This window comes from Canis lupus, chromosome 24 (assembly GCF_011100685.1).
Source record: "Canis lupus familiaris isolate Mischka breed German Shepherd chromosome 24, alternate assembly UU_Cfam_GSD_1.0, whole genome shotgun sequence".
NCBI classification, from domain to species: domain Eukaryota; kingdom Metazoa; phylum Chordata; class Mammalia; order Carnivora; family Canidae; genus Canis; species Canis lupus.
The window spans coordinates 32,022,380-32,050,288 of record NC_049245.1 but is presented as its reverse complement, the minus strand read 5'-3'; the positions used below and the strand labels follow the sequence as shown (position 1 = coordinate 32,050,288).

The following is a 27,909-nucleotide window of genomic DNA, read 5'->3' as shown; positions in this document are numbered from 1 at the left end:
CCCCAGGATCACACTCTGGGCTGAAGATGGTGCTAAACCGCTGAGCCACGCAGGGACCCCCTGAATGTAACTTTTCAATTCATATTGGGTACAATATTAAGGAGCACAATTGACCCATGAATTTTTGAGGCCCCAAAAGACCTCTAGCCCATGGGTTCCTTGTTACTCTCTAGGATCGACAGCATAACTTTTTTTCTTTTCTTTTTAAGATTTTATTTATTTGAGAGAGAGAGAAAGAGAGAGAACAAGTGCAAGGACAGGTGGGCAGGGGTAGAGGGAAAGGGAGAAGTAGACTGTCCACTGAGCAGGAAGGCCAATGCAGGGCTCAATCCTTGGACTCTGGGATCATGACCCAAGCCAAAGGCAGATGCTCAACCGACTAAGCCACGCAGGTGCCCCAACAGCATGACCTTTTCAATGGAATGGACTAGTAGGGTACTGTATGGGCCGGTGAGAACATCAGAAACTCTCATAATCAGAACTGGCTTTTCCCTGGAGCAGGAGGGCAAAGGTGTACTGTTGCCCATACAGAAGGCAAACGATGTCTAGTGGCCCAGTTTAACAGTGGCAGAAAGACAATTCCCCTGCTACCTGGCCCTGCTCCCAACCTATAGCGTTTGCCAGAAAGCATAGAGGGCAGAAAAGTTTGCATTTCCCAATTAAGCACAGACATTTTCTCTCCAGGGGTATCAGGGTCCAGCTCTTACCTTTCTGTTTGTTCTTTCAATAAAATGTCTTTTCACCTGCAATGATTACCTGCCACAAGGAGACCATAATTAACAGAAAGAACGTGTATTTCTAGCCATCAGAAAACTGTTTTCCAACAAGTAAAAATATAATTAACGTTCCCCAGCTCTCTCCTCCATGTAGATTTTATTCCCCCTCACATGCTACTAATTCAGAGAAAAGAAGACTAGAAATGTATTATTGGTTGAACTGTGTGTGTCCTTCCAAAAAGATCTGTTGAAGTTCTAACCCCAGTAATTGAAAATGTGATCTTGTTTAGAAACGGGGTCACCACAGAGATAGTTAAGACGAAGGTACACTGGGGTAGGGTGGCTGGTTCTTAGTCCAATGTGGCTGGGGTTCTTACAAGAAGAGATAAGACACAGGGAGACACACAGAGAAAAAGGCCATTGTGAGAACAGAGGCAGAGATCAGAGTCCTACAGCTGCTAGCCAGGACACCAAGGAGTGGTGGCCACCATCGGAAGCTAGGAAGAGACCAGGGAAGATTCTTCAGGGTCTCAGAGAAGCATGGCCCTGCTGACACCTTGATTTTAGACTTCTAGCCTCCAGAACTGTCAGCAAATGAATATCTGTTGTTATAAGCCACCCAACTTGTGGCACTTTGTGACAGCAGTCTTCACAAACTAATACAGAGTAGAATCACCTAAGTTTTCACCCTGCAGATGAAGTGCCCAAGGCTCTGAAAGGTACAAGACTTGCCTGAGGTCTCAAACAAGTGGGAGGCAGAGATGATGAGACTTAAATCAAGTCCCACTGACTCAGAAGCCAATGTTCATTTCACAGCATGACTCACTCTCTACACATCTGGCAGCCTTGGGTGATCCACGGTGTTCCCATTTGGACGTGGACCACTCTGGGCTCAGTACCTGAGCTGCAAGTGCAAGCAGGCCAGCACCAGGCCCTGGATGTAGCTGCTTCAGAAACCAAAGTAGGAAAAAAAAAGTGTGTGATGAGTGAGGAAGGGAGATAGACTGAGAAAAGGGATTAATACTGACTGAGCCAAGTGACAGGTGTCTTAGACACATTACCTCAGTTACATCCCACACAGCCCTTTGGTGCAGGTATATCATTAGCCTCATTTTTCAGACCACACACAGCGTCTCAAAGATGCTAAAGTAACTCTCCCCCAACCATACAGCTGGTAGAGATTCGAACTCAAAACATGTCCAATACCACATGAGTACTTTCATCTCTTCCCAATGCTTTTAACTGCCATCCACATGCTAACAGCTCCCACATATGTACTGCAGCCCCAGCATCTTGTCTCCCTGTTCAATATATCCATCTTCATGTCTCAAGGGCATCTCAGACTCAGCATGTCCAAAATTTAATTCATCAGCTTCTACTGAAAGCCTGGCACTCCCACCCACCAAGATGCGCCACTTAGCAACCTGGCAGCCATCCCTGACTCCTGTCCCGTCCCCCTTCGCCCTGCTGGCACACATCCCACAAGTCACCAATTCCTCATCATGTATCCTCTGCTCCACTGCTTCCAGCATGGTCTAGCCAGCTGCATGTCACTCCAGGGTAACAAAGTCTTCCAACTGGGCCCTCTGCTCTCAGCCTCTCCTTCCTGCAGGCTAGTTTCCCTTCATGCAGTGAGGGATTTCTTGAAGCACAAACCTTATCACATGACTCTCCTGATTAAAACTCTTCAATAGGGATCCCTGGGTGGCGCAGCGGTTTGGCGCCTGCCTTTGGCCCAGGGTGCGATCCTGGAGACCCGGGATCGAGTCCCACGTCGGGCTCCCGGTGCATGGAGCCTGCTTTTCCCTCTGCCTGTGTCTCTGCCTCTCTCTCTCTCTGTCTCTATGAATAAATAAATAAAGTCTTTAAAAAAATAAAAAATAAAAAAAAAATAAAACTCTTCAATAGTAATCGCAAATTCTGGGATCCCTGGGTGGCGCAGCGGTTTGGCGCCTGCCTTTGGCCCAGGGCGCGATCCTGGAGACCCGGGATCGAATCCCACGTCGGGCTCCTGGTGCATGGAGCCTGCTTCTCCCTCTGCCTATGTCTCTGCCAATCTCTCTCTCTCTGTGTGTGTGACTATCATAAATAAATAAAAAAATTAAAAAAAAAATTAAAAAAAAAAAAAAAAAGTAATCGCAAATTCTTATGTGCTATTCACTGTATAAGCCCTTTACACATATTGACCCATTTAATCCTAAAACCCACCCTATGATATGAAATAGGCACTATGTTGTCCTTTTACAGATGAGAAAACTGGAGTGCTGAAAAGTTTAGTAATTTGTCCACCATCTCACAGCTAATATGTGGCTGAGCCAGGATTTAAATTCTCTTGTGTTCTTAGGACAAAGTCCAAAATGCTTCTCATGGCCTAAGAGGGCCTGTAGGGTCTCACTCCTATATCTCACCCCACTCTCTCTTACTCTAGTTCAGAGCAAGGACTGGGTCATTGCTGTTGTTGCTTATAATTATTCAAGATCTCTAAGGTTCTTCCTGCCTCAGGGCCTTTGTACACACAGTTTCTTCTGCCTGGAACATGGCTGACCCCATTCTTCACCTGGCTGACTTTTCCTTCTTAACTCTAAATGTCACTTTGTCGGAAGTTTTCTCTGAACCCTCAGATCAAGTGAGGCAGCACCTCATTTTATGCTTTCATTGTCACCTGCACATTTTCTTTGTAGTACTTCTCACAGTCATGATGTTTAATGTCAGCCCCTCCTTGCTTCCGAACAGAGAACAAGTTCTCCAAGGGCAGAGCCTGTATCTCCCTTGCTTCTCCAGGACGTTGCCTGGAAAATAGCAGATGTTCATTAAAGAGTAACAGATTGTGGGCAGCCCAGGTGGCTCAGCAGTTTAGTGCCACCTTCAGCCCAGAATGTGATCCTTAGAGACCTGGGATCGAGTCCCATGTCAGGCTCCCTGCATGGAGCCTGCTTCTCCCTCTGCTTGTGTCTGTGCCTCTCTCTCTGTGTCTCTCTCATGAATAAATAAACAAAATATTTGAAAAAAAAAACTAACGGATTGAAAAAACAAACGAAATAATGAATACAAGAATGAATGAATATGCTGTGCTGCTCTTCAGCTGTCTGCCTGGCCAAGAGGCATATTTTCTGACATAATATCTTGCTCCAAGGAGAGCTTCTCAAGCTTATAAAGTGCACATAAATCACCTGGGGCTCTTTTTAAAATGCAGATTCTGATTCAGGAGGCCCAAGGCCTGAGAATCTGCATTTATGACAAGTTCCAGGTGATGACACTGCTGGTCCAGGGACTTCACTTTGAGCACCAAATATTTAAACAATCTCTCACCTCAGTTTCTCTTTAATGAATCTTTCGGATGTCTTCCCTCATCTCTTCCTTTCTAAGATGGCACATGAATATTGAAAGGGGGCTTTCTATGAACTTTTGCTCCCAGGGAGTGGTGAAGGGTGGAAGTAGATGAAGAGCCAGTCCTGTGCCAGTGCCAATATGGACATTATGTGATCTGCTGGAAATGCCTGGTCAGGCTTGTCAGAGTCAGGGCAACACTAGCTTCTGTAACAAATAAGGCCCCAAATTTCAGTGGCTACACACAACAGATTTTCCCCACATTGCTCACAGAATAGCCCAAGGAGGCAATTCCTAGTCTATGGGAAGCTCTCCTCCATGTAATGATTCAAGAACCAAGGCTCCTCCCATCTTTGGCTCTGCCAGCCTCTCTGATCACAGAGTCTTCTTACAGCCACTGGAAGAATAGAGACAAGTTCCCATCCACTTCTTTTTTTTTTAATATTTATTTATTTATTTATTATTTATGATAGACATAGAGAGAGAGAGAGAGAGGCAGAGACACAGGAGGAGGGAGAAGCCGGCTCCATGCCAGGAGCCTGACGCAGGACTCGATCCCGGGACTCCAGGATTGCGCCCTGGGCCAAAGGCAGGCGCTAAACCACTGAACCACCCAGGGATCACCCCCATCCACTTCTTAAAAGCTACCAGCCAGGAGTGACACACGTGACTTCCACTCACGTGCTGGTGAGGACCTGTCACAGAGCCAGACACAGATACAAGGTTAACTGGGAACTGTAGTCCCTCTCTGGGCAGCCACCTCCCAGCAGGAATTCTACACTTGCGGGAGGGTGAGCACGAATGACTGGGAGGTGGAACACCAGCTGTCGCTACCACACGGCCTGGTCCCAGACACTGTTAGCAGGTACTAAGTCTGTGATCTGTTCTTCTTCAGATATCAGGGTGGGTGTCTTCTCAGAATACCTCAACCCCCTCCTCAACTGGTACCAGCACTGCAGCTGCATCATATGGCCCCAGGTACTTCCTGGCAGAAGCCTTCACTATGAACCCTAACTTCTCACCACAGCTGTCCTGTAATAGACTCTTGGCTTGAAGCCTCAGCCTGCTGCACTCCTGCTTTCAGGGGTCTTTCTACACAGCCATTCTTCTCCTAGCGCCCCAGACAGGAAGGCAGGGGCCTGTTAGAGGGCTCAGTGCCTCTCCAATCTATCTCCAGGCCAAAGAGGGAAGGTCCAGACACATGGGCTGCCATACTTGTTTCTCCTCTACTTCCTATCTCCCTCCCACAAGCCACCTTCCTTTTCTTGTCTTGTTGGGGTTCTCCCTCTAGTAGATGCCACTGGCTCCCAAGCCGTATCCCCCATACTAGATCAAAGCCTATAGCCCCCAGATGTGGTGAGTATTGGCTGCTAAGGCTAGTAGTGTCCCCTTCCTTGGAGAGTTGCCTCTGGCAGGATCTGTCTCACCCACGAGGTTATTCTCTCTCCCCAACCACTGACATTCAGTGGCCACTGACTAACTGGCATGGAGCACAAATGCCAGTAGCCTTGTCTCAAGTGGGGATCAACCCGGTGATACAATTCATGCTCTAGAGCCCCCCTGGGCTTAGGCTGAGGCTGGCCTCTAGCTTCAGGCCCTCCCTCTCCTCCCACTTCCCGCACTCCTTCCCTTCCAAGAGCACCCTGGATAAATCACACATACCAGAGGCTCCATCTCAGGCTCTGATTCTAGAACATCTGGCCTAAGACACTACTTGCACCAAATCTGCCTCTTCTTCCTCAAGATGGTACCTGCCGCCTTATTTTGCCAGAGCCGCAACAGAAAACAGGATTCAGGAAAAGAGAGATAAGTATATAGATAACAGAACATGCTTTCTGAAGTGCAATGAAAATATCGCACAAAAGACACTTTAGGATCTTGAGTACCATGCTGTCCGTCAAAACTTTTGCCAACAACCCTAGGAGCTCTGCCTCTTGGAGACAGGCCACCTACTGAACCAGGAGGTTTTGTGGCACAGATTGCATGGATCCAGTACCCTGAGCTGAACAGCAGGGCTCTGAGCCCTGTCTGGCCTCACCCTGGCCTTCCCAAGGCAAAGCCTACTCCTTGTTACTACATTAACCATGTGCAGGAACAGACAAGAACCAGAGAGAAAGAGAGAACATCAGCTTCCAACTGGCCTGAACACCTCTTTCTTCGGCTCATCAGGAAATCCAACCCTCTCTTACAGTCTATCAGCAGGCCATGTCCTAGGACCTGCCTTCAGCAAAGTAAATAGTTTGAGGGCTTGGTGCCTATAAGAGATCCAGGGGAAGGAAAGGGGCGGGGCAGGGGAAAGGATAGGAGTGCCCACCAGCCTGCGGCAAAGAGGGAAAGGGCGAGCATGGTAAAAGGAGAGGGTTAAGAACCTAGCAGTCCACACAAACACCTTCCACGCTGCACTCCTTTCAATTTCTTTTCCGTGAATTTAAATGCATTCTGTCACAGTGAGTTATGTCACCCGGAGGAAATGCCCAACTCGGCGACGTTTTTAAAGATTATTTTTTAGATCACCTATCACTATCCATTTGAGGAACGATTGTTCAATCTGAAAAAATAAATTCAAAACTGTCCCCATCTAAGCAAGATGGAAAAATAACTTTCCCTATTCTTTCCTTTTCTTTCTATTTATTTTTTTTAAGAAGGCTTATTTCTGAAGGACAAGTTTGAAAATCTGTTTTCACCTTGACATTCTGGCTGGATTAGAGCAGCTTGGTGAGGGGAATGTCATGCCTTGTCATACAAATAAACAAATGAGGTACAGCCAGCTGTGTGACCTCAGTCAATTCACTTAACCTCTCTGAGCCTTAATGTCCTCAACTGTTACACTGAGATAACAATACTGACCATGGTGATCAAATGAAATGATGTCCAGGACTGTCCCTGAATATGAGGCAGATGTAAGGTGTCTGTTCCACTCAACTGTCAATTCTTCAAGGGCAGGGAAGAGGCTCTTACCAATTCTGCCCTCCCAGTGGACCTTGCACAAGGCCTAGCCCACAAGAAGTGTTTAATACATGTTGGATGCATGGGTAGTTAGATGTGTGATGGCTTGGTGGGTAGATGTCAGAATATACAAAAAAATGGATGAGAGAAAGTGGGTCGAGGGATGGATACAATGGTGCACTGGAAGAGTTATCCAAAAAGGCAAAAAAAGCCCTCACTTATACTGTCCTCCAGTTGCCATAGTGTAAATATTCCCTCCATGGCTGATTTCAAGCTACCAAGATGACATCACAGTGTTGGAAAGAAATGTGCAAAATTGGTGCATACACGTCTATAGAAGAAGCTCCTGTGCTCTAGTGGGTGGGTGGGTGGATGGATGGATGGATGGATGGTTGGATAGATGGATGGGAGGAAGGAAGCAGGGAGAGAAGGAAGATGGAGAGAAATAAAAGAAGGAGGGAGAACTATGAATAAATGTTTACCTAGAGAAGAAAATAAAAGTACCCAGGAACCAGGGAATGCCAGAGAGAGGCAAAGCCTGAGGAACAGGAGACCTGGGTTCGCCACCAGTCATCAAGGACTAGGAATGAATCTACCCATTTGCGGAAGCAAATTATTTCTTCTTAAGGATGGGGAGTGAGGGGTGGTGGTAGGGAGGATTCATGTAACAGAACAATGATCCTCAATTATTTTTAAGAATTAGAAACCTTTTTTTTTCTGCCCCTCTCTTCCTTGGTGCTGCCTGTATAGGTGGCAGCCATCTCTTACTCCACATCATGGTTTGCCCTCAGACCTCTGGTGAAGCCCAAGATCATTAAAAAGAGGACCGGGAAGTTCAGCTGGCACCAGTCAGACTGATATGTCAAAATTAAGGGCAACTGGCAGAAACCCAGAGGCATTGACAATAGGGGGCACAAAAAGATTCCAGGGCCAGATCTTCATGCCCAACATTGGTTACAGAAGCAACAAAAAAAACAAAGCATATGCTGTCCAGTGGCTTCCAGAAGCTCCTAGTCCACAACATCAATGAGCTTGAAGTGTTGCTGATGTGCAACAAATCTTACTGTGCAGAGATTGCTCAGTGTCTCCTCAAGAACTGCAAAGCCACTGTGGAAAGAGCAGCCCAGCTGGCCATCAGTCACCAATCCCAAAGCCAGGCTGCGCAGCAAAAATTAATAGACAACTTATGTGTACATCACATTTGTGTTAATAAAATCATAAAACTACCCTCCCAAAAGAAATCTTTTTTCTTTCCACATGAAATCTTACCTGGAAGGCACAATAATAATTATGGCTGATACATTAATATGTAATGACTATAGTCCTAGTACGTTGCATGGAATACCGCACTCCCAACAAACCAGTGAGACACATAATCTTACTATTACCAGTTGGCCAGAGGGAGGAGACACTTGTTCAAGGACATGTAATAAGCAGTAGGCCCAAGTAAGAGCAGTCCTGAGCACTGAAGAACAGGTGCTCATTCTGGTTCTCTCCCAGGCGGGGATGTGTCCTTAGAAAAACCTCTTGCCTTCTCTGAGCCTAAGTTTCCTCATTTATAATACAAGGTGATTACTCCCTACAATTCTTATAGATTATACATCGGGCAATTCTTATGAACAAGATCAGGAGGCCTTTGGAAAAACAGCTCGAGTAAGTCATCACGTAAGATTTATTTACCGGTAAGACAACAAGACCCATTTGATTTAAAATGCATCCACTGCGGAGCCTGACATTCTTAACTGGTAGTAATCATTTCTCTAACTAAATTATATCTTATAGGGATGACTTTATTCTTAAGGATGCTTATTTTGAAAGTCATTTACTATTTAGTAATATTTAGTTTCTAGAAGTCCCTGCATGTATCTTTAACTTTGGGTGAAGTTAAACCTGTTTTGTGGGGGAAAACAACAAAAAACAAAAAGCTGCCAAACTCTTAGGTATTGACTTTCTTTGGGATTCATATCCCAAAGAATGGGAAAATCTAAAGAGAAACAGGAACTCTTCTCCTCAGAGAAAAGCAGACCCTTTCTAAGTTCTGGATCTAACTTTGGGATGGCAAGGGTAAGGGGACTGTCAGCCCCAGCAGCCAGGGTGAGGGAGGGTCTTAGATATAAGAATGTCTCTGAGGTCCCAGGCAATTCTTCAGGTCCACATTTCTATGTCCTCAATCAATGCAGAAAAATAGCCAGAAGCCACTCAGACAGGGCCCGAGATTTTAAAATGAAGAATTCTCTTGATAAATAAATCTCTTAATGAAATACAAGCAATTAAGCTAAAAGTCCTATCAAATGCAGCCTGTCACTCAGCAGCCTGACACTTAATTGAATTTCTTTTTCCATCCCCTGGCTCCTTTTCCCTGATAAACAAATTCATTCACTGCAGATCAAGTTTCCCTAACCTAGAAACCAGTGATAGTCAATCAACTAATTGACACAACAAAGACTTCTATTTAAAAAAAAAAAAAAGTTCCCCTAATTAAAGTGCGAATGAAATTGTATAATACTCTGGTGCCTGATATTAATTACTCTGCGGTTAACCCTCTCCCTCCACCTCAGGGATCTGGTAGCAGACTGGGGGCAATGAGGGAGCCCAGACCTGGATACAAATCCAAGATCTAGCTTCTTCCTGAATTTGCTGTGTGACCTCGGGAGGTCACTTCCCCTCTCTGTTTTTCATGAGCTGCAACACAGGGACAGAAGAACGTGACTTCCAAAGCTGCTTCCAGCTCTAACTCTCATACTTTATGATCCAGAAGACTGTCCGATGTCAGTCTTTTCTCTCTGGTTGCAGGTTAGCCCAAAGCTTCAAACTGAAAATACAGCCCATCTTCAGTGGGCTCCTTCTGCCTCTGCCTGGTAAAGGCAGCAGCCCCTGAATGTATACACCCCTCTCCCCACACACGACTTACACACATACTTAAAATACCAGGTTTCCCTGTAGCACACTCCTTCCTCTCTCTCTCTCTGTCTCTCTCTCTCTCTCTCACACACACACAGACATGCAAATGCTCTCAAAGCCTTGTGCATACCCATCTCCTTCACCTCAGTGCATTAACACACACATATGTAGCTCCAGACCCTTTTAGCACAAAACCCCTACAAAGAGGCCATTCATACATGCATTTACACACTAACATGCACACACTCATCCACAAATGTGAGCTGGGGCTGGATGGCAGCAGGTTTCAGCTTTGACCAGGGTAGCCCCAGGGATCTCAGAAGGCTGGCTAGTGACTCAACAGGATTTTCCAGAACTATCTGGATTCTAAAGTTCCTTTCATTCAACTAAGGGCTGCCAAATGCCTTCTCTGTGCCAGGTACTGTGTGAGGAGAGTAAAGCAGCTATTCCTTGTGGTCCCAGCCCAGACTTAACAACAGGTAGGGCAGGCCTCACCCCTGGGCCGTGACACATCCAAGGATCTAGTTTAGTGGGGCTTTCTCATAACATCATGGTCAAGGTGGCCTTTGAGTCAGCCATTGCAGGACACAAGAGGGGGTGTACCAAGCAGAGACACAGCATGAACAGACAGGGAGGCTGGGAAGCGGGGATTCTGAGAAGCAGCACCATATGCAGGGGTGTGGGCAAGCCCAGCTCCACTGTTCACTATCTTCAGGCTTGGGCAAGTCACTTAACATCTCTGAGCTTCCTCATCTGTGGAATGGGGACAAGGGCTATAGCACCAGAGAAGGACTATCCATTCACTCAACAAATAGAGACTGAGCAGCCACTCTGTGCCAGGCACTGTTCTAGGCACTGCGGGTTGATGTGAAAACAGAGAAGATGACAAATGCCAGCTCTTGGTGCCATGTCTGCATACACTGGGCACTGGCCTGGCAGGGCCCCCAGGGATTCCAGGGAGTGGAGTGAGTGGGAGGTCCCTTCTGCTAAGTGTCAGTGAGAGACTGGGCTCTGGAATGGGGAGGGGGGACGGCTTTGGTGCTCTGGAGCATGGGGGCTGGGAAGGAGCTGATGAGGTAGAGGCTAAGGCTAGGAGGCCAGCTAGAAGGGGATGGTGGAGAGAGGTTGGTGATGTAGCCCCCAGCCGCAGGCTGCATCTCCAGGTAAGAGACACTGCACTGCCTTGGCCCCCATTCCCTGTCTCCCCACCATCCCCCATTCCAGGGCAGGGGCCTGGCTTCCCTTGCAGTTTACAAGGCCAGCCCAGGGTGGTGATGAGGGGCACATTTCCCTCCCCCTTAGACAGAGCAGATACTCAGCATCTCATGCGTTCTGTTGAGCTCATCTCCCTGTCTCTGTTTTCATGTTTTCCTCTCTCACGCTGGCTGTGTGGAGCACATCTCTCAGAAAATACTTGCTTTTGAAAGTTGTTGCCATAACAACCACTTCATTACACGCCAGGCCCAGTATCTCAGAAATGCAGAATCTTTCCTTAAAAGCGTGCGCTGCACATCAAAGGGGAATAGGAGCTCATTATTTTTACATTATTTTGCAGGCAAATAGATATTTTCCAATACACATTTCTTTTCTAAGTTGATTTTCTTGTTCAGTGGAAATGCACATTTCTTTCTTAACACTTTCCTGCCTGCAGGGTTCAGGGCCCAGAAATCTAAGTTACTCAAAGCAGGAGGGAGAAGGCATTTCTTTGCTGGGATATGCTTCCCTCAGCCCCCAACACTGTAGCTCATGAAGGATAGTTTGCTCCGATTCACAATTTAACTGTGTCCAGAAATTCTAGAAAAGTCAGAAATTCTCAGTGTAGCATACATATGCCTTCATTGGTCTGACTTGGTTCAAACCAAGCTTACATAATAAGTGAAGCAAATTATTTGAGGAGCCAAATCAAAACCAAACCAAATAAACAAAAATCTTTACCATCTGAGGTGGAGATGTGTTCTAGGATTTTGTTTTCTAAACCAAAGGGCACTATGGAATGTAATAGGTCCCTTCAAGTGAATGCCTTGCATGCGTCTTCCCCCTCACTAGCATGTAAGCCCCATGATTATTGTCTGTTTGGCTTACTGCTTATCACCAGTCTCTAAAACAGTGCTCAGGCCCATAGGCACTCAGTAAGATTTGCTGAATGGACCAATGAGTGAATGTGCTGTGCACACTATATCTCATAACAATTCTGCAAAGAAGGGATTATCATCCCCATTGTACAGATGAAGAGCTGGAGGTCCAAAGAAGTTAGCACAATAATAGCATTTATAATCATAATTACAGGGGTGTTGGGGTGGCATAGTGGGTTGAGTGACCAACTCTTGATTTTGGCTCAGGTTATGATCTCAGGGTCGTGAGAGTAAGCCCGCATCAGGTTCTGTGCTACTTAGGATTCTCTGTCCCTCTCCTTCTGCCCCTCCCATTCATGTTCTCTCTCTCTCAAATAAATAAATCATAATCATAATCACAGCCTATATTTTCTATAGAAGCAGCATAATATGCATACAGAAAAGGGCATACAGCCCCTTAACTTCACAAACTGAACACCCCTGAGGAACTAACACCTAAATTGAGAAGCAAAACATTTGGCAGGAGGAAGGAGACTGTATCAATAGCTTCTCAAGTGGCCTTACCACAATCCACTAAGTTGCTGCCCATTTGTTTTATGTGGATTTCTACATCTGTTCTACTTTACAACAGAAAAGGCACTATACCTCATAGCCACCATCCTGACCTCTAATATCACAGATTAGTTTTGCCTGGATTCTTTCCCTTACCACCATGTTTTTGAGATTCATCCATGTTGTGGGCTGTAGGTGACCATGATTTACTTCCCTGCTAACAGTAGCTTTTGTAATGAGCATTTACCATGTGCCCCATAAGCTCATGTGATCCTCTCATCACTCTAAGATGAAGGGTTTATTATAAGTGATTTGCCTGGAGCCCCACAGTGAGTGGAGAATTGAACCAGAACTTTATGGCTCTAACTCCTGCTCTTGTCAAGAACCTCTTTCCTGTATCATTCAAGGCTACTGCTAAGAATAGTACAGTCAATAGTAGGCTAGGCTGGGGATAAGTAGAAAGCTTTTTGCTCCCACAATGAATGGCCCAACATGCTATGTCTCAGCCTTTTGTGACTACTTTTATGTTTCTCTAGACCCTGACCCATGAAGCTCTCAGCTGTTTCCACTTGCTGGTGCCAGTGTGCTTGCCAACAGTCACACCAATGGATCTTCTGTTATTTCTAATTCACCATGACCAGAAAGCCAAAAATATTAGGGTTACTAGAATTGTGTGCAAAACAAGAGGTAATGACTATGAATAAGGATGTACCAGTGCATGAGTTTACAGACGAAAATATCTGGATACTGGTGAGCTGGGCTTGCCCACACCCCTGCATATGGTGCTGCTTCTCAGAATCCCCACTTCCCAGCCTCCCTGTCTGTTCATGCTGTGTCTCTGCTTGGTACACCCCCTCTTGTGTCCTGCAGTGGCTGACTCAAAGGCCACCTTGACCACCCAGGCTTGTCCCCTGCCAGCCTCCTGCTCCTCTGTGTGTAGCCCTCCAGACCGTCCAGGCCTGGGGAGCATGGCCTTGCTCTAGTCCCTCACCCCAGCCAGTCTGCCTCCCATCAGAGCACTCACATACCTCCACTGGGCACTTGTTGGCTCTCATTATTTTTTAACGAGAAACTAAAGTTTATCACAGGCCTTAGCCCTCTTAGGAAAAAGCCAATTATGTATCTATTAACCAACTCATTTCCACTTTCCTGATGACCTATATTCACGTCGGCTGTCTGGATTTTCTTCCAAGCTAGTTTTTGATACCTTTCTAGTTCCTTCGGTAATTAATGGGTTAAAAAAAATCCTTGACATGAGTTTTTTTTTAAAAAAAAAAGAAAAAAAAAGAATAAGTCTATTCCTTTGGGGCCTCACCATGAGTGTGAACACTCAGTTTTCCTGGTTTCACACTCCCTTAAATCCAGGGTCTGACACCAGTGTCTCCCTTCATGGAAAGAACAGCCATTTGCTTGTTTTCTGACACTTTCTACAGAAGCCCTGATGATTGTGCTGTAAAAAGCCACTCCACTCTGAGCCCATAGCTCACATTTGGCAACTGTGTCCCTTTAATGGATGCACACGTGTCTATTGTGAGTACAAACATAATGGTTTCCATGGAGACATGGTCACAATGACTAATTAGACAAAAGAGGGTGTTTTTCAAAGCCTTGAAAGACATCACGGATGTAATAAACGAACATCATCTTATTCAATTGATGTATTCCTTCTCATTTCTCCCTAGAAACATCAATAAATGGTCCCTGGTGACTTGACCTCAGATTGGAGTTGGACTCTTTAGCCACCGGTCAGAGACTGCCAGATTCTCAACTACAGAATTCTAAACCTGACATGCATTCCAGAAGCAGCCACAGGGCTACTCGTCCACTGCCAGCATCTCCAGACTGGGCCATCCCACTCTTGTCCTACCTACTCACTCTCATGGTGGCCACTAAGGAGAATAGGAAAGGACTTTGGGGACCTCATCCTGTCCCCTCATCACACCAGCGTGACTCAGCCACCAGCTGCCACACAGGGCTCTCCCTGTCACCTTCATTTATTCATTTCAGGATGTCGGGTGTGACTTTTACTGCTGCCCTTCTCCCCAGAAAAGCTGGGGGCAGTGAGTATTAACTGTCCTACATTCCCAAAGAAAAGCAATCCTTCTCCCCAAGGAGGTGTACCTTAGCATAATGTGTTAACAAAATCTCATAAGTAAGAGAGAGAACAGCCCCAGGTATTTTTTTTCAAAGCCTGTACATAAATCTGTCTCAGATAATGCTAGGAAATGAGTCCAAAAGTCATAACAGCAAAAAGAAAAGCCTGAGCACAAGTAAGAAACAGATGGAAATTATGCAAACATACTCCAACCAACACCCCCAGAAAAAGAATCACCCAAAGGCAAAGAATCCAGTGTAGAAGAAAACATAATCCCAAATCCAGAAGAAAATTACACTAAGTGCTCTCTGCTACAAAACTATATAATAAGAATACAAATATTTTAAAGGTATAAATTCTCAAGACCAAATATAACAGAAGACATGACAGCAGAGGAGAGATCTCATCAACATTTGAAGATAAAACATGACAAATGAGTGGTAACTGACCCAGGAAAAGAAAAAACTGAGACCCCTATGTGGGGTCTGCCAGGGAGAGAACCTGCAAAGAGAAAACAGGCTTGAGCCACAGAACTCTGAGTCAAGCAGAATACCACTGAAGGCTGAGGTACAAGAGTTGCTGAAACAGGAGTGACCAAGAGCCTGTAAGGAGAGCATGTCAAATGCCACCCACCTTTCCTGACCCTGCAAAGCCACGAGATGGTGCCTCCCTCCCAGCAGAAAAAGGTAACCTTCCCTTGAGAAGGTTGAAGGCAGAGGCTCAGAAAAAAACATCAATCACTGCCCAAGGAGGGTATGAGGTGCTGTAATGGAGACACCAGAATGAAGCCCAAGAGTGCATGCTGAACAGTGGGAGACAGAGGTCCTTCCCCTACTCAGCCCTAGAACAGCTGGTGTCCTGAGGCAGGAGAGCAAACAACTCCTCTAGCCCAGAAGAAACCAGCTCGATAGAAAAAGCTTGGAAACATCAACATTTGAGGTCTCCTAGTGGCATACTTTGACCCCTGCCACTTTACCCCAAAACAAAGCTCATCAACCAGTTAATACCTTTCCCCAAAGTCACTCAGGGCATACAGAATGTAGCCCTATTATTTAGAAATAAACATAAAACTGAAAGAAATCACTTCAAGAGTTGGTAGGAGTTGGCGAGAATGAAGAAAGGCAAGAGAAGAGAGTCAATTTTCCTGGGAAGTACAATTTGACTTTTTAAACTATGTCCATTTATTCTTTTTTAAAATAGAAATTATTTTTAGAAAAAGGAAAACAAACTTTGAGTAATAAATCTTTAGGCATTTTGGCAGAAAAAGCTAATCATCTGCAAAGGAGAAGCAGCATCAGGCTGGATTCAGCTTCTACTCAGTGCTAGCCAAAGCCAGAAGATGTTGGGAAAATGCTGTTTTTGATTAAAACATGTGTGAGCCAAGAGGCACCTGGGTGACTCAGTCGGTTTAGCATCCAACTCTGGTTGGGTCATGATCCTGAGGTCATCGGGCTCTGTCGTCAGCCCAGAGTCTGCTAGTTCCTCTCCCTAATAAATAAAACCTTAAAAAAAATTTTTTAAATAAATAAATAAAACATGTGAGCCAAGATCATTCTATCCTGCATAGATGTTGTTCAAATACAAAGGCAACAAGTAGATACAAACACCAGAGCGTTTGTACACTAACTCAGAGTGTACCTTGCCTATGAATCTTTCTCACAAAAACTACTTGATACTAAAATCCAGCAATGAAAAAATAAATGAAAATAAAAAACTCAGGGAGGGAGAGGGAAACATCGTGGCAAAGGACTGAGCACGAGCAATGAATCCATCTAAAATTAGAGTTTACACTAATGTTCAGATTGTGATTTCATAGAAATACAAATGTTTTAAAACTTAGCAATGGGAAAATACAGAGACTAGGAATGAGGTAGGAGGAAGCAGAAGGTTAGTGACCTATTCTTTTTAACAATGAGTCCACCCATCTATCCATACTAACAGGTAAGCATGTCATTTAAGAACGTGTGATTCCCAGTGGCCATTGGCACAATGGATAATGTGTCTGACCACAGATCAAAAGGTTCTAAGAACACAGGGTTCTTTTCTGGAAAGTGTAAATTAACACCACAATGAAATGCTGCTACCTATCTATTAGAATAACTAGATTTTGTAAATTGACAAAGCAAAGTGCTAGAAAGGACACAGAGCAACTGGACCTCTTGTACATTACTGGTGGAGATGCAGGATGTTACAGCCACCTAGGAAAACATTTTGGCAGTTTCCTATACAGTCAAACTCCATACAACTGGACAATCCCATTCCCAGTGGTATTTGCCCACGACAAAGGAAAGTTTATGTCCACAGAAAATGCTGTATGCAACTGTTTAGAGCAGCTTTACTCCAGGTGCCCCAAACTGGAAACAACCCAAACGTCCTTTGACTGGTAAGTAGACAAACTGTGGTTTGCATCCATCTATACAATGGATTTAGCAATAAAAAGGAGTGAGTTACTGCAACACAAAACATGGTTAATCTCAAATGCATTGTGCTAAGTGAAAAAAAGTCAAAGGCTATCTTCTGTATGAATTCTGTGATTTTCTGGAAAAGGTGAAACTATAGGTATAGGAAACAGATCAGTGGTTGCCAAAGTCCAGGTGTGGAAGGTAGGGTCAACCACAAAGGGACACAGAGATCTGTAGGGGTGGTGGCAGGGGTGCAGTCTGCATCTTGATTACATGACTGTGCATTTGTCAAAACTCACAGGACTGGCTGTACACTGCTCTGTGAAAAATGGATCAGTGAATGAATGGAAAAGTTAGTCACAGACTTTTCACAGACTAGGACCACATCTTCTGATCTAATGGATAATTTTCTCTCTCAAAAAGTCTATTATTCAATTAATTGAAGTATCTGAGAAGACTACCATTGCGAATTGTGTTTGTGATAATATACATGTATTTTTAAGACCACAGGACTCCAACCACCACATTTTTCCTAATCTCCCATTAAACTTGGTGGGATCTTTTAGGAAACAATTCCATTGGTGGAATACTTGTTCGAGGTTCAGAAATTCCTTTGGTTTTACTGCTTTCCTTTTCGTCTGTTAATGTCAAATAAATTACATTTAATGAATTTTATTTTCAAAAGTATTCCATTTTATAAAAGTATTTCTATCTACCTCTCCATCTAGAAACTCTGCATAAAAACAGTTTGAATGGTGGCTTTTGAGGGAATGAGGGGGGCTTTTCCTTACTGTATCCATATTTTGCATTTTAATGTGCATGCCTTTTTATGAATACTATACATCACTCCCTGTCCCCATTCCAGCTACGATCAGAGTCCCCTCACTTCTCTCTCCTGGCATTCATGTCCCTTTCTTAACTCTAGAAGTGTTGTCACGCCTGTCCCACCTCCCTTCTGGACTGCACATTCTTGAGGGCTAAGAGCTCTGTCTTGCTCATTCCTTTGTCTCACAAAGGGCCATGGTCCACATAGTAAGTCCTCAACACCAGCAGTCAGAAGAGGGGAGATCACAGATCATGGAAGCTAGAGAAATCTTTCATGATTGTGAAACGCAAAAACAAACAAAACAAACAAAACAGTTTTCAATCCTGACCTCAGGTGTTAATTTTCTACTGTCTACTTTCCTACAACAAAGAGAGAAATCAAGGGCAAGAAGTGACATGACTAAAAGCTTATCTCACAAGAACACTCAGGGACGAGACACAGCCATCTCACTGCCTAACAGCTAGTGACATGTCTCTTCTAGTGAAAGACTGAGCCTTTGAGAGAAACCTAGTGGTTGGGATTCTGGATCTATGAGTAAACAAAAAGAACTTAGAATGAGATGAGCCACAGAAGCTTGGGAGACACCAAGGTCTCTCAAGCAGAGACTGAGAAAATCACTGAAGTCAACAATAACCTTTTGTAAGCCATCCTCAAACACTGGGACATGAGATCACTTGTTACCTCACTGAAGAATGAGTTCAAATCATGTGTACTGCAGAACTGTGTATAGAAGGTATTGAAGGTAAATCCTTTATACAATGAGTGAGCCAAGTTCACCACCCAGTATATCCAACAGGGCTCTGTACTTTCTTGGTCCTTATGTGTCCCCAACCACTCCCAAGAGGTGATGAAACTTTGCTTTTTTGTGAAAAACTGGCACTGAAAATAAATCCAACTTATGTTGGAAATGAGAGTGAAGAAGAAGTGAAGGGACCCAAGAAAGTGATGTAGACTCTACAATGAAAAGGAACATCAAATTATAGGGTAGTTGGAATCTACCATGTGAATGACTTCAAAACATACTCAGCATAGAAACCAGAAAATATACTCAGGTAACTTTTAGCAAGCAAGTGTTTCTGTCATGGGCAAAAATGCATATCAAATGAAAGTTTAGTTCATTCCTTCATTTGGAGGCACCTGGCTAGCTCAGTCAGAAGAACACATGACTCTTGATCCCAGGGTTGAGATGTCAAGCCCCAGGTTGGGTGTAGAAATTACTTAAAGTCTTAAAAAAAAAAATCCTTCATTTGATTCAACCAATATTATTGATGTTCTATGAGGGCCCAGGCACTGGTTTTTGGCCTTAAGGATATAACAGTGAGAAGAGCAAGGTCCCAGAGCAAAGTTCCATGATCACACCATCAGTAAAAATTATACAGCAACAAACTGGAAGGGCCCTTAACGATCATTAGGTCTGGCCCTTCTTTTTCCAGATGGGGACACTAAGCCCCAAAGAAAGGAGGAAGTGAGTCAAGGCCATGTGGTCACCAAGTGTCAAAATCATAACTATGGCTCAGGGTCTGGTGTTTCCACCAGACCCAATACAAGCTCCCACTTTCCTACCCTTTATAATTTGGCAGAGATCCCCTCCAGGCACTGCCCTGAGCTGCCCCAAGATGTTCTTTACAGCTCTTGCAAAACATTTTGTTTTGTATCACACCTGTGGTGACAGCTGAGTTAAACTGAATGTTCACAGTCATTATGCACAGAAACCTCACACGAGTCCCATCTACGGGGTTTCAGAATGAATCCAGTTTCCAAACTCTCCTCTCTCCACCTAATCACATGCCTGTATATGGTAACCTTCAGAAAATGAGTCTAATAATTAGTCATCTTGGCTTAGTTAAAGACAACAGCATGTTCTCCAATTTCACTTTGTTTTTAACAAGAGAGTGATGCCAACGGTAATTTTCACCATGGTTAAAATATGCTTCTCAGTGGGTCCCTGCAGTTAACTGAGACAGCTCCAGTCCCTGCACCTGCCCAGTACTTCCCCCAGCTTACTCTGTAACCAGGCTGTGTGCCGCCCCATTCAGGTGCCCTCTCCCCACACTCACTCACATCGGACACCATTTGTGTACTGGGCACCAGACTAGATGTTTGCACTCATCATTACACTTAATCACCTTTGCAGGATAAGCTTTACTGCCCCATTTTGAAGATGAGAAATTTGAAAACCTAAGGCTTCTGGTTCCTGTCTACTGCCCAAACCCCACGTCCAGCCACTCTCCCCTCTTCTCCCTGCACTCCAGCCATGCCAGGTTCTTGAAGTTTCTCAAAGGGAGAGAGCTGGTTCTCACCTCAGGTCCTTTGCACATGCCAGAGTCTCCCACCTGAAGTACACTTCCCCCTGACTCTTCGCCTTGTTAACTTTCCTACTCACCCTTCAGATCTCAATTCAAACATAATTTCCTAAGGGAAGAATCCCACCCTCCCACATATTCCTGTAGTTCTTCACTCACATAACACCCTGAATTATTATTCTTTCAAAGAAGCTATTACAATTTGTAATTTTATACTCGTGGGATCATTTGCTATTATCTGACTCGCCCACAAAAGCATGAACTCCAGAAAGGTGAGGACAGTGTCTCGTCTACCACTGTATCTCCACACTTAGCACACAAAATAAGAGTTTAGTTACTATTTTGGATGGGAAATGAACAATATATATGGTTGATAAATGCGAAAGAAAGAAAGAAAGAAAGAAAGAAAGAAAGAAAGAAAGAAAGAAAGAGAGAGAGAGAAAGAAAGAAAGAAAGAAGAAAAGAAAAGAAAAGAAAAGAAAAGAAAAGAAAAGAAAAGAAAAGAAAAGAAAAACAAAAACAAAGTCCAAAACCGTCACCCATTCAGGTTAAGTGATGAGGCTAAAATGCAAGCCCAAGCCCTCCTACTCTACATCCTATTTACTCTGTGTGATGAACTTATGCTTCCTCCACCACACCACACACACACAAACACACACACACAACACCCCCAAACTCACCACCCCTAGAAGACTGGGCCCACTTCCATAGAGCAAAAATTTTCAACTCTCCAGGCCTCCTAACCTTGTCTCTGAACCCTGACACCATCTCACAAACCTGGAGCTTCAAAGGTACTAATTCAATGGTTCTAGAAGGGCCCCCAAATCTGGTAGCAAGTATCCAGCTAAATTTGAAGGGAGTGTGTCCCAGACCTCCATTTGAGGATCCCTAAACTAAAGTGAATCCAGAAGAACCTGCATTTGGGAGGAAGGGAAGCTGTCAAGCCCTCTGCCCCCAGGCCTGCGTGAGAAGCTGCCACAGAAGTTGGGGCCGTGCTGCCCTCTGGCGGTTGGAGCAGCGCTGCAGCTGCTAGGCTGCCCAGAGGAAGCTTGCCAATGGTGCACCCCTGGGCCACTTATGTCTCCTGTCTAGCCTGCTCAGGGACATGGCGCCTGTGGCTAGTCCCTGACTCGCAGGATCTCTCTGGGAACTAATTTTTCTCTTCGTAAACGAAACATGGTGTTTCCCAAATTTCAGTTCTTTGGGTGACATCTCTCCAGCATTTTGCAGATCTCATATGTTACCTATTTTTTTTTTTTTTTTTTTAGAAAAGAGCTGAAATTCAAGAGTGGGATGCTTAACCAATTAAGTCATCCAGGTGCCCCAGGAGTTTCTCTTTTTAAATGAGTTATTTTATATACATACATTTAATTTTTTTTAATTTTTATTTATTTATTATAGTCCCACAGAGAGAGAGAGAGAGAGGCAGAGACACAGGCAGAGGGAGAAGCAGGCTCCATGCACCGGGAGCCTGACATGGGATTCGATCCACGGTCTCCAGGATCGCGCCCTGGGCCAAAGGCAGGCACTAAACCGCTGCGCCACCCAGGGATCCCCTATATACATACATTTAAAGAAAAAATTAAAGGGGCACCTGGGTCAGTTGGTTAAGCATTCCACTCTTGATTTCAGCTCAGGTCATGATCTCAGGGTTGGGAGAGAGAGCCCCACGTGGGGCTCCCACTGAGTGTGGAATCTGCTTAAGATTCTCTCTTCCCCTCTCCCTCTCCCACTCAGCTACCCCATTCCATCTCCCCTCTGTGAGCTCTCTAAAATAAATAAAATCTTTTTAAAATAAATAAGAGCAACTCCAGTGCCCAGCTAGGACACCTGGCTGGGTCAGCTGGTGGAGCATGTAACTCTTGATCTTGGGGCTGTGAGTTCAAGCCCCACAACAGGTATAGAGATTCATTAAAAATAAAATCTTGGAGCACCTGGGTGGCTCAGTTGTTTAACCATCCAACTCTTGGTTTCGGTTCAGGTCATGATCTTAAGGTCATGAGACTGAGCCCTGCAAGGGGCTCCACGCCGGCTGTGGAGACTGCTTCAGATTCTCCCTCTCTCTCATTCCCTCTGCCCCTCTCCATGCCCCCTCTTGTGTGTGCTCTCTCTCAAAAAAAAAAAGAAAAAAGAAGACCAAACATAACAGGCACCACAATAAATGTGCACGGATTAAATTCAAGACTCCAGATTAATCCAAAATGAAAATCCAAATCCTTAGATTTTTCTGGTATTTCATGGTAGCATGCTGGAGGACCCAAAAATACTAAATCCTGCCCCACCCACCCCTCCTTATTAAGTGCCCAAGAACAGATACTCCAAAAACAAAAGAAGATGGAAAATAAGTTTCCATATTACTATGATTAGGCTTGAGCCCTGACCAGAGGCTCCATGAAAACCCAAATCCAGCTGTTCTAGGGGATATTAGAACAAAGTCACCACTACCCAGGTTGCCAGATACAGCAAGCAAAAATCTAGGATGCCCATTTATTTAAAAAAAAATATTTTATTGATATATTTGTCAGAGACAGACAGCAAGCACAAGAAGGGGGATCAGCAGGCAGAGAAAGAGGGAGAAGCAGACATCCCACTGAGCAGGGAGCCTGATGTGGGGCTCAATCCCAGGACCCCGAGATCATGACCCAAGCCAAAGCCAGATGCTTAACCAACTGAGCCACCCAGGTACCCCATAGGATGCCCATTTAAATGTGAACTTCAGGGCTGCCTGGGTGGCTCATTTGGTTAAATGTCTGCCTTCAGTCCAGGTAAGGGATCAAGCCCCTCATCAGGCTCCCTGCTTCTCCCTCTCCCACTCCCCCTGTTTGTGTGCTCTCTCTTTCTGTCAAATAAATAAAATAATTTAAAAAATAAATGTGAATTTCAGATAAACATCAAGTAATTTTTAGCATAAATATGTCCCATGCAGATTTAAGACATACTTGCATTAATAAAGTATCACTTTTACCTGAAATTCAAGTTTAACTGAGTGTCCTTAACTTTAGGTAGCAACCCAGTACACCATAGGAAGTAAATCAGAAAACGAGAGCCAAGAAAAGGAAAATGGCACACAACCCCCACTCTGCCACATGATGGGGAATGTGGAAGACAAGTAAAAGTGGATTTATCAATCTGCAATCTGGCCAATGTGGTCAACAGCTCCTCCTGGGGAGATGTCAGAGCGAGCAAAGGGCAGCAGCTTTCCCTCCCCATACTCACATAAATGCTGTTTACGAAAAGCCCACATGTAGTGAAATGCCACATAAAGGTTAAAAGTGAAAGGATTTCCAGATGACTGACAGTGGTATACACTTAACTGCTTTTTGCCAGATGCCAGCTGAAATGGTCAAAGGAAAAACAGAAAAATCTGTATTAGTATGTAAACCTCGGAGAAACTCAGAACACATGCTAGAAATCTTCAAGTGAGACATAATGCTAGGACAGCCCAACCAGTGAAGGACTAACAAGTGGTGTGCTGGGAGAGAGATGGATTTCGCCAGCCCCTTGTGAAACCATTGGTAGCTTGAAATTGGTCATAGTGAGAATGTTTCTACCACAGAAATTGGCAGATGCTACAAATCAGGGGTTTTTGTTGTCGTTAAATATTTGTTCAACTGGCTGTGCTATAAGTACCAAGTAAGAAGAAACATATCCGTGAGTAAGCTGAAGGGACCATGGGGCAGAAGCAGTCAGTGCCCGACCCATACCCATGGCAATTTGCAGTGTGTCCCAGTAATCTCCAGTCTCCACATTTGTTTGTGGTTCCAGAACTGCGCACACTAGACAGGTTAGAAGTGCCAGGGAACTCATAAACCCCGTGAAATAGTCTTTCTAAGATGAATCTCTTAGAAGTTGATTTAAACATACCCTAGCAACCTGACTCTTTGGGTGGGGCAATTCTGAATTGTGCATTTTTTCCCATTATTTTCCCAAAGGCCTTCAGAGGCCCACTGAGTTAGCTAGATTAACCACACACACTTTAATCTTTATAATTCCTTACTGGTTTCTATATATGTTTTCTAAATATAACTTTTGGTTTTTCTTACTATGGAAAAATATGTGAATTGAGAGCTTTAGAAAATATAGAAAATATACCATTACAGTTTTTGTCTCATTCTTTTTAAATATTCATACATGCATACAGACCTGTATCTCATTTCCCTCCTCTCTACAGGCTTATCTGCACTTCCTGAAGAAACTACTTGCATCTGAATCCTTACCTCAGGTTCTGCTTCTGGGAGAACCCAAGTGAAGACAGAGCCACATCCTCAGCAAGACTCTATGAAATGGACAAGCTCAAAGCAGTAACGAGTAGGATCAATGCTACAGGGCTGCTGGAGGGGATCAACACTCAGTGCTGACGTTACTCCTGAAAAAGTACAGGAGGGCTAGCTCATGGCACTGCAGGCTATAGTCTACTTCATATCCCCAGCACTGGTGTTAGCATGAAATATGGGTTGTCTTGTGGGCAGGTGCAGAAAGGGGATCCAGCTAACTCTGGGCTGCCAGGGCAAACAGAGAAACCTTAAGCACAGCAGTGAAGTCACTGCCATATAGCTCCACTCCTTCACTGGGTGCTTCAGACAATGGGGCCTCCAAGATAACAAAGCGAAAGGATAGAAAATCCTACCTGCACTGAGACTGGTATACCATCCTACAGAGATGCACAGACATCCCCCACTGCAGTGCCTCCTTCTGTAAAAATGAACAGAAAAGCAAATCAGGACTCATGATGGTATCAGAGGTCCAAAGGGAGGGGCCTGAGGAGTGAGTACAGGACCTTTCATAAATAGTTGTCCCACAAGAAATAGAATAAAACTTCAAACAGAATTCTCTGAAATTTGTTCCATGGAAAACTGGCTGCTCCTGATAGTAAGAGGCGTTAAGAGAAACTGAGGCTTGGGAACACTGAGCTAAGTAAGGTACAACACAGGCTGTTTCATCGAGGACTTCCTGGATTGTGTTGATGAACTGTGACTCCCTAAAGGAGGGATACAATATGCCAGTTTCCTGAGCGGTATGAAGGACTAGTGTTCCAGCTTCAGCTAATAAATATACACAAACAGAAAAGACATTTAATTCAAACATCTGCAAGGAAGTGACTGGAACTCATGACATTCTAGGACACAAGGAAAACCTCAGAGACACTAATGAGCAATCCTCTTTGGCCACATAATCTGACCACAATGCAGCAATAACAGAAATTAAAAATAAAAGGATAAATGAAAGAAATTAAATCACTTGAAAATTTATTCCTAAAGAACCCAAGTCATGGTAGGGAACAAAATTCCAATTACAGGCCGTTCAAATGTAATGACAATTGGATCTCCGCATAGCAAAACTCATGGAATGTAACCAAACACTGCCTGTAGCTATAAATGTTTTTGTTATAAAACAAGGAAGACTTAAAGTAAATGAAGCATCCAACTCAAGAAGCTAGAAAATAAACAAGATAAACTCAGGGAGGGACGCCTGGGTCGCTCAGGGGTTGAGTATCTGCCCAACCATCCCAAAGTCCCTGGATCAAGTCCTGCATCAGGCTCCCCACAAGAAGCCTGTTTCTCCCTCTGCCTATGTCTCTGCCTCTCTCTATCTCTCATGAATAAATACAATCTTAAAAAAAAGAAAGATAAATTCAGGGAGAGAATTAAAAGTTAATGTAAAAGTTAATGAACTAGACGCCATAAAAATCAGTAGAACTGATAAATCTAAGACTCAGCTTCTTGCAAAGAGCTGTGAGATATTTACATTTGTAAAAGCCCAATAAAGGGAAGGGCAGGAACTACATGAGAGAATACAAAAAAATAAAAAATAAAAATTAGAAAAGTAAAGGAGGGGCACCTGGGTGGCTCAGTTAAGCGTCAGATAAGTTAAACTCAGATTAAGTGTCTGCCTTTGACTGAGGTCAGGATCCCAGGGTCCTGAGACTGAGCCCCGTGTTGGGCTCCCTGCTCAGTGGGGGAGTCTGGTTCTCCCTCTCCCTCTGACTGCCACCCTGCCTACTTGTACTTTCTCTCAATCTCTCTGCCAAATAACAAAATACTAAAAAAAAAAAAAAAAAAGAAAGGAAAGGCTATTTAACCAGAGAAGAGTTTTTAAATTATAGGAGAGGGCAGCCCTGGTGGCGCAGCGATTTAGCGCCGCCTGCAGCCCGGGGTGTGATCCTGGAGACCCGGGATCGAGTCCCATATCGGGCTTCCTGCATGGAGCCTGCTTCTCCCTCTGCCTGTGTCTCTGCCTCTCTCTTGCTCTCTCTGAATGAATAAATAAATAAATCTTTTAAAAAAAATTATAGGAGAATACTAAATATACATAGTATGCTAGTTTACCTGGTATTTTCTTTTCTTTTTTTTTTTTAAATTTTCATTTATTTATGATAGTCACAGAGAGAGAGAGGCAGAGACACAGGCAGAGGGAGAAGCAGGCTCCATGCACCGGGAGCCCGACGTGGGATTCGATCCCGGGTCTCCAGGATCGCGCCCTGGGCCAAAGGCAGGCGCCAAACCGCTGCGCCACCCAGGGATCCCTACCTGGTATTTTCAATGGGGAGCACATGTACATCAGTTTGCTCGTACTGTATAACAAAATACCAAATATTGGGTGACTTAAACTACAAAAGTTCACTTTCTCACAATTCTGGAGGCTGGATGTTCAAGAACAAAGTGCTGCTGGGGCTGGTTTCTGGTGGGACCTTTCTTCCTGGCTTGCAGATGGCCACTTCCTTGCTGTGTCCTCACATGACCTCTCCTCTGCTCCTGTGGAGAGATATCTCTGGGGTTTCATTCTCCTCTTTTTTTTTTTTTTTAAGATTTTATTTATTTACTCATGAGAGACAGAGCGGCAGAGTCACAGGCAGAGGGAGAAACAGGCTCCACACAGGGAGCCCGACGTGGGACTTGATCCCTGGTCTCCAGGATCCCGTCCTGGGCTAAAAGCGGCACTAAACCGCTGAGCCACCTGGGCTGCCCTCATTCTCCTCTTATAAGGACACTAGTCCTATTGGATGAGGGCCCTATCCTTACGATTTCATTTAACTTTAATTACTTCCCTAAAGGCACCTCCAAATATCATTACATTGAAGTTACGGCTTCCACATATGAATGGGGGGAGGGACACAATTCAATCCATAACAGTATGCTTTTCTTAAAAAATGACAAATGCCAAGAGAAGTAGAAAACTATGGAACCAAGTTGAACAGAGACATAGAACTATGTCCCAAAAGGGTATGAGTCAGAGAATTTAGTAGACAAGTTTCTTCAAACTTTCCAAAAATGCTCCTAGGCTGTTTACCCAGAAATGTGCTCTAACTCATCTTACAAATCTAGCACAACCATGTCACATAAACCTCACAAACATAACCAAAACTTCAGCCTAGCATCTTAACAAGGTCTCAGGTGATTCATATGCATGTTATAGTTTGAGCAGCACCATACCACATGAGGTATGAGGACCATACCACTTAAGCAAGGAGCAGCCCGCAGAAGGCAGCAAAACAGAGCTCAAGCATTCAAAGGGGCTACCTAGGCTGTCCACATTTATGTGCTAGATGTGTGGGGAGACACTGGGACCCAGAAATAGAGCAGACCACCCACCCCAGGACCACATACATGACATGAGTTTGCCATATTTGAGATATCCCTACATCCTGGAGGATATTCCTAGAGCAGAGGACACAGAGGTCACACTGAGGGCTGAGGGGTATGAGGAAACAGGTCAGTTCAGCTCAGTGTAAGAAATCTATAGCAGAACTCTGTAGGGAGTAGGAAGCTCCC

General features: G+C 44.4%; 1 long non-coding RNA gene across 1 annotated transcript in view; it reads right to left on the bottom strand.

Moving 5' to 3' along the window:
• The window catches only part of LOC119865672, a 125,776-nt gene that overhangs the window by 84,059 nt on the left and 13,808 nt on the right, over nt 1–27,909 (bottom strand). The window contains exons 2-3 of the long non-coding RNA XR_005377906.1: nt 24,768–24,832; nt 23,357–23,474 (exon numbers count right to left, since the gene is read on the bottom strand). This is a non-coding gene — a long non-coding RNA (uncharacterized LOC119865672). The remainder of the gene's footprint in view (nt 1–23,356; nt 23,475–24,767; nt 24,833–27,909) is intronic.